The sequence below is a fragment of the Hordeum vulgare genome, chromosome 5H, assembly GCF_904849725.1.
Source record: "Hordeum vulgare subsp. vulgare chromosome 5H, MorexV3_pseudomolecules_assembly, whole genome shotgun sequence".
In the NCBI taxonomy this organism is placed as follows: domain Eukaryota; kingdom Viridiplantae; phylum Streptophyta; class Magnoliopsida; order Poales; family Poaceae; genus Hordeum; species Hordeum vulgare.
This window is the reverse complement of record NC_058522.1, coordinates 470,521,476-470,528,392: the sequence shown is the minus strand read 5'-3', so window position 1 is coordinate 470,528,392 and position 6,917 is coordinate 470,521,476. Positions and strand designations below refer to the sequence as shown.

Sequence of the window (6,917 nt, the reverse complement as noted above, 5' to 3'; positions counted from 1 at the left end):
TGGTGATAAGCTAAAACTGCCACTTACGCAGGTGAGTTTCGTGCCGTCAAGTTTTCATCCGAATCCCGCACACCACAAAATCTACTACCTTTTTTTCATGCTCGTCAAATCAATGTAACTGAATCCATAACTCCGCTTTGACGCAAGTGCACAATTTTTTTTCCGACAGGAAAACGTTTTCAAAACCAAGAAGGACAGGTCGCATGAATGCTTGAAACTTCAGGGTAACTTCTCCGAACTCGCTCACCAGGTATTATGGAAGGTTTTAACTCCACCCGACTCTGACTTCGACAACTAGGGAACCAGGACATGTATCTCTTTCGGTCGGTTGGGGCGGGGGGTGGCTGGGGGTGGGGTTGGGGCCTATGCCCTTAGCTCCATGATGTCCCTTTTTGCCCCTTGTATCGCAATTGCCATTTACAAAGACTAGATTAAAAATGTCAGGGCTATGCCATTTTAGCTCGATGATGTCCCTTTTTCTGTACCAGACCTATCTTCATCCACATGTAACTCGACTTCGTATGATTTTCAGTTTACGAAACATGCCACTATGTGCTTCCGTATGTCATGCTCGCTTTTTTCAAACGTCATGCTCACGGGGGGTGGTCTCCTGCATTTTTTGCTTTTTTTCTAGCTGATCCATATTTATAACAGGTGGAAGTAAACCACCTCACTTTTCTGGCTGCTCCATGTCGATCTTCTCGCGACATGTTGGTGCAGCCAACAGAATTAACAAAAAACTATAAAAATTCGCCTAGCCCTTCTGCTTACATTTTTTTCTTCCAACACTTTCCATAGCATTGCAGCTTGCATCCCACGTCCGAAGTAAAACAAATTTAAGACAAATCACACCTGTAAAGGTCAATAATCTTATACACTGTCCTTCGTCGTCGATCTTTTTGCTGACATTTTCCTTCCTATGCTATTTTCATCATAGGAGCTACCATTCACACGCACGAAGCAAAAGAAAAATTAAACATAGCTGACAAGCATGTGCCATCACTTCCTCACATAAAACATCACAAATTGCAAACCAAAATGTCTGGTGCAGAACATACATGATACTGAAACCAACTTTAGACACCACTACTAACAGAATCCCTCCCCTCCGACGCGCACTAGGTATCGGATGCAAAATAATAATTGTCTTCCTCATTCTAGCTAATGTAATCAGGACGCAGTGCGACAAATAATCACCCCCACACCAAAAAATGGGATGGTGGCTAACACTAGAAATGTCGACTGCACCAGAATACCCAAACATTCACCAAGTTTTTTTGCCCTTAGTTTTTTCATCTCCCCCGACGACGGATACTATGTACACATGGATTTCACAAATAATCCTTGATCAACTAGGACAGAACTTCCTCGATCATGAAGCTTGAAAATTCACCATGGTTGCCCTTCATTGAGATCACCTCGTACGCAAAATGTTTCTTCACGTAATCCAACTCAAACTGCAAAAAAATTGCAAATTTTTAGCAGCCTACCATCCGTAAGAACTTTTATTTTTATTTTTTTGACAAATGGGATTGATTTTTTTTATTTCTATCACCTGCCCCAGTTGCCTCTCAAGATAGAGTCCGTTGTAGTTCCTCCAGTAGTGTCCAAGGTAGATCCAGCTATCATCCCTGCAAAGCAATGTCAATACCTTTCATTCAAACCAGTCTCGACAATTCATTATTTTTTTGCAACAAAACAAATTCCTGCATTGGAAATGCTTACATCTCACATGGTTCGTTCATGCTGTAGCCAAACGACACCTTCCAGCCATCCTTGAGATGTACCAGTCCGCAAAGTGCTCACGTAGGATCCTCCGAAGCCCACTCAGAACAATGTGTGCGTTACCTTCATGTTTCACGCACATCTCGTCGTCGTGGATGCTTGTCTCAACTGGATCCATAACAAGAAGACTTCGTTCATCCACATCCACAACATAGAAGGAAAACCCACCCATCATTGGCACAGGGAGAAACAATTGCACAAAACAAAAAATAAAGTGGGGGGAGCTACACATGAGCACACACAAAGGTACAGCAGAATTTATCTTTCCATGCACTAAAACGTAGGTCATTCTCCCTGTACCTTCTTAGCCCACTGAATTTTGTAGCGTAGCTTTTGTTCATCCATCATGCTCTCTAGGAAGTCGTAGTTTGGGGAGTCGTAGTTGTTCATCAGGTGCTCCTGTGAACAACGTACTATTAATGGCAGGCAACTCATACAGTGTTAACATAGCAAGCAAAATACTAATTCATGTACGAACCACGAAACGAATGTCGAACAGATGCCTCCACCTTATCTTCAATTTCCCATACATTTGTCCATCTTTACTCACAGCATGCGTGAAAATGCTATCCACCCAAATGTTGGCAATGCACCGTCAGGGCCGAACTCATGTATGAAATCATAACCCACAAGCACTACCAGGTACTGCACAAGGTGCTTGAACCATTTCCTGCACAGATTTTCGTATATAATTTTTCAATTTTTTTCACGACAGAGTGACAACATAAAAATCTAAAAATCAGAACCAAACGATGACCAACCTTTCGCGGTCACTCTCCGTACAATGCATCATCTTTTCATAGAAATGTAGAACATCCCTAGCGGTAGGTACAGCATGCCTAAGCCCGAATTTGCCAGGAAAGGCATCACCCATCTCACCTTTCACTTTAGTGCTCCCTACCCCCGATGGCAACCTCAGATTCCTTACCATTCTTTCTGATGCTACCAGTCCTCGGCAACCACCCTGCACACCACCTCTTCCTGTGTATGCACAATGGAATGCAACCCACTTACATTTGTTGCACCTCAAAATGAAGGCACAGTCGAAAGCACAAAAACAAGTGGCACAACACGTGATACCTATCATGTTTCCCAAACTATGAACTACCACTTAAAAATAACATCCGCCATGGGAATAGTTTTCAAAAAATTTACCTTGCATGGGATCGCCGCCTACACCAGCCCCCAGACTTGAGCTCCCACCAACATCTGGCACTGCCATGTGTCATAAAAAGTTGTCATCAACACAACCGGAAAATTGTTTTTATTTTCAAAAAAAAATGTGTGCACCCCTTAAATCTAACCTCTCCCCCGTTGAAAACTGTGCATACGGTTCTTCTCTTGCCGACCTAGCGTCCCAACGGTTACTGCTGGATCAATTGCAGCCGTTTCCGTTTGTACTCCATCATCCGGAGAACCATATGACTTTCCTACAGCCAAGCTCTTATTCAGCTGACCACCCTCGGTGGCTGACGAAACATTTGGAACAGCTGTACCACTTGCTGCAACTTGTCCCACACTTCCTGCTGCCACAACCCCTCGCACACCCGTAACAGTCCTCCGGATGTTTGTACTGCCTGTACATTAGCAACAGTATTTTTTCAATTTTTCACACGGTCATATCTCAAGTCGTGTTTCTTATACTTATTTCACTCGAAAAAAACACAGGTGCACTTACCCCGTTGAGGAGGCCTTCCATTGTCTTCATCACTCGCAACATTCCCGTCGCCGCTGCTGCTGTACTCGGTTGCATATCATTCGGTGGGGCAGATTGTCTCCACAACATTTGAGAACCTGACTCTTCTCTCTCGGGCGCCCACTTGCCTTCTTGTTTTCTTCTTGCTATTGAGAGTCGTACGACCAATCCCCCTTCGATGGCGTCCTGCATAAAAAAGTGCAAAACATCTGTTTAGTGTTGTACCAAAATTTACAGATTAGTAAAATTCTTTTCCGCTCGACTTGGTTCGAATAAGCACCTCCTTGCACTGGTGCAGTACATATAGCAGTATGGAGGGGGAAGAAATCATTTAAGCTTATCTGGACTACCACTTCTACAAAACAAACAAAAAACAATCACATCACATTCGGTTTTCGTAAACAAAAAGAGTCATTGTCCTGATTACGATTTCCCCTAATGCAGACGCACCTCCGCTACCCCGCCCCCTCTGTTTCACATGCCTTCGCGACCTGCTCCTTAGTCACTGCAAAAAAACGTGCACACAGATTACCAATGCGTCGGTGCCACTTCCCAAACGTCAACTTTTTTCCAAAAAAAAATATCCTTTATGTTAAATGTACCTTTCCCATCATACAGTTTTTGGTACATATCTGCAAGGCGACTATCTCGCATCACTTGGTCCTTTGCTTTGTCCTCCAGCTCTTGCTGGCACTTCCTTGCTAGCTCTTCATACTTCTCCAGTTTATAATCAGTTTCACGTTTACTTTCCTCTTCAATTTTTTGTGCCAATTCTTCATCTCTAGCTTCCTGCTCCCTTAGTCGCCTATCAATCTCCACCAGCCGGTCGTGCTCGTTCACGGAAAATTCTTCAAATGCAGGATCATCATGGCTGTCACTGTCGATGGCGTACACAAGCACACGTGGCGCAAGCATTGACCGTGATGCTGTCATCAGAAAAAGTTTTTTTAATTACTTGTGCTCAACATTTTGCAAGACCTAATCTAACCTTTCGAAAATGCATAAATTAAGTTGGTTACATTCTCTGGTCATCTGTGCGTGAAGTTGCGTAGCGTGCTCCTCATCAATGGCAACTGCATGTTCGTATTCTGCATCATTGCCATCACTACCAGTTGTTTCCACATTCCGTGTAAGACCCCCTGGAGTGATGTCGTGCATTTTGTCGATCTCATCAAGGATCTTATTCATATGGTTACCATCACCTATGAAAAACGAAAAAAACCTTCATTGTTAGTTTTGTTGATAACTAATTTTTGTCCACATTTACGCAATGCCAATTGTACACAAACTGATGTTTTGGGTTGCAGCCAGCCAGCACACCTGATGCTTGGAAATTCTCTGCAATCCCAGCATGTGTCGTGATCTCATGCCCAACCTCACGCCTACCTCTATCTCTTGATTCGCAACCACTTCCACTAAGTGCAGTTCCTACATCAAAAGACCATTCATAAGCAGTGTCCAAAAATATATTTTTTTCCTGAACGCATTTGTTCAAACACGCGCTATGACATCTTAGGAATACATCACACCTCCTCCTCCTTCCAGCTGGATTCCTCGCTGTCTTTTGTTTCCAACCCTCACTGTTTTTAATCGGGAGATGGCAATAGTGTAAGAAAAACCTTTTTATGAAATACAGAAAGCGAACACATAAAACCAGTGTGTGACAGGCCCTTACACTGTCTTCACATGAAACGAACAACGTTCTTGAACCTTCTTTCTCCCCGTTCTTCCTCGTTTTCATCACTGTCCGATGATTCCATTCCGGACTCCACTACTGCTGCCTTCTTACCCTTATCTGCAGCATTAAGTCTCCCGGAGCGACGCAAACCTGGAGACATGTTTCTCGTCGTTGCCAGAGGCGTTAATTCAACAGCCGAATCAATTCCAGCCACATCATACTCTGTACGAATATACATAATGAAAAACAGAATGGGGAAAAAGTGTCACAGTAAGTACACCAATTTTACATGACTGAATACACTAATTCATTGAATTGTGTTTTTTTTGCAGCTTTGAGAAACGAGAAAAATCCCCCTACACGGGCACGCACCTGATTCAATTCCAAGTTGTTGCGGAAGGATAGCATTCTGAACATTCATTGATATGTGGCTGCTAAAGCAATCCACCTCTTCCACATCGTCCTAGAAATTTTCTCAGATTCTTAGTAACTTAGCCCATGAAAATGAACCAATTATGCGGTTCTAAAGTTCTTGTAAAAACAGAGGGCTCACAAGTGTAATGTTGCTTGACGTCATAGGATGCCACAACAACTCCATGGTCCTCATGTATCCTTCTGGCCTGGTCTGTAATTTTTTTACGTGCAAGTTAGTTTTTATTGAACCAGCTGTATGTAATCAGTACACATGGCTTAGTTGGCATGGGAAGTGGGGGACTGTGGTGTTCACTTACTCTGTAAGCACTCGGATTTTTCTTGAGCAGCTTAACCAGCTTCAAAACTTGATCATGTGTATAAGCTGCAATCCTTGCTGCAAGGTTTGAATGTAAATTGTGCCTCCCCAAATCCAGCCAATCTAGAACGAAATACTGCACAAACAGCCAACAACAAAAGGCGTCAAACATTTTTTCCGGTCATATAAAGCATAAAAATGCATGGTCACAATGATTGAGTCAGAAAGCAACAACTCACTTTCATGAAAAGTGGATTCCCACCCACGATAGAAGTATCCATTTCAGCGCGTATGTCACCATGCAACCTATTTGCTGCCCTCCTGGCTATCTCCACGGCGTATGCACCCGAGTTGTACGTCCCTATTTTTGAGGGATCTTGTACGACCAACAATATCTCCTCTGGTATGACTTGGACGGATTGCCTTGGACCCATGTATGTTGCGCAAACCACTATGGTCACAGCAACTAGAAATGCAACGGTGTCAACTTGGTTCATGCAGCAAGGGTTGATTCGGCTGATAACACCCCTGCAATCCTGCACACTAACCGTGCCACTACCCGACAGCTGTAAGAACCTTCTTATATTAGCCATGAATTCATATCTGTCCTTCTTTGCTGCAAACTCCACAAGCTTACCCCTACCAGAGACACCCAAGATTCTCACCGCATCCCTAACCATGATTTTTCGTCTCTCACCGTCCTCAAAAACAAAGTTCATGTTCCTATAGTCCACCCTAGCTAGCAGACTTGCATAGAATTTACGATCTACTGCCCCTGCATACCGACTAGTTAGTACACTAGCTAAACCTGTTGGAAGAGCTATGGTGTAGAAGACGGGCCCGATGTTGAGGATGGGGGCAGTAGCGAACATGCTTGAGTACTTTGACCCGCTGCGCAGCTCAACCAGGGGAGAGCCGTTCCCGGACGCCACCATGGCCAGGCTTCCCCACTTCTTGTTTCTATTCCTCCGGCTATATCCACCCGGCTCTTCGGAGTCCGCCACCGATCGACGTCGCCTCCGGCTGCC

General features: G+C 44.0%; 1 long non-coding RNA gene across 1 annotated transcript; it reads right to left on the bottom strand.

Moving 5' to 3' along the window:
- Positions 1-1,042: 1,042 nt before the first annotated feature.
- Positions 1,043-2,025, bottom strand: LOC123400011. Its single transcript, XR_006610467.1, has 3 exons — positions 1,726-2,025; positions 1,556-1,631; positions 1,043-1,457 (listed from the first exon to the last, which is right to left on the bottom strand). It is a non-coding gene; the product is annotated as an uncharacterized LOC123400011 (long non-coding RNA).
- Between the last annotated feature and the right edge of the window lie 4,892 nt (positions 2,026-6,917).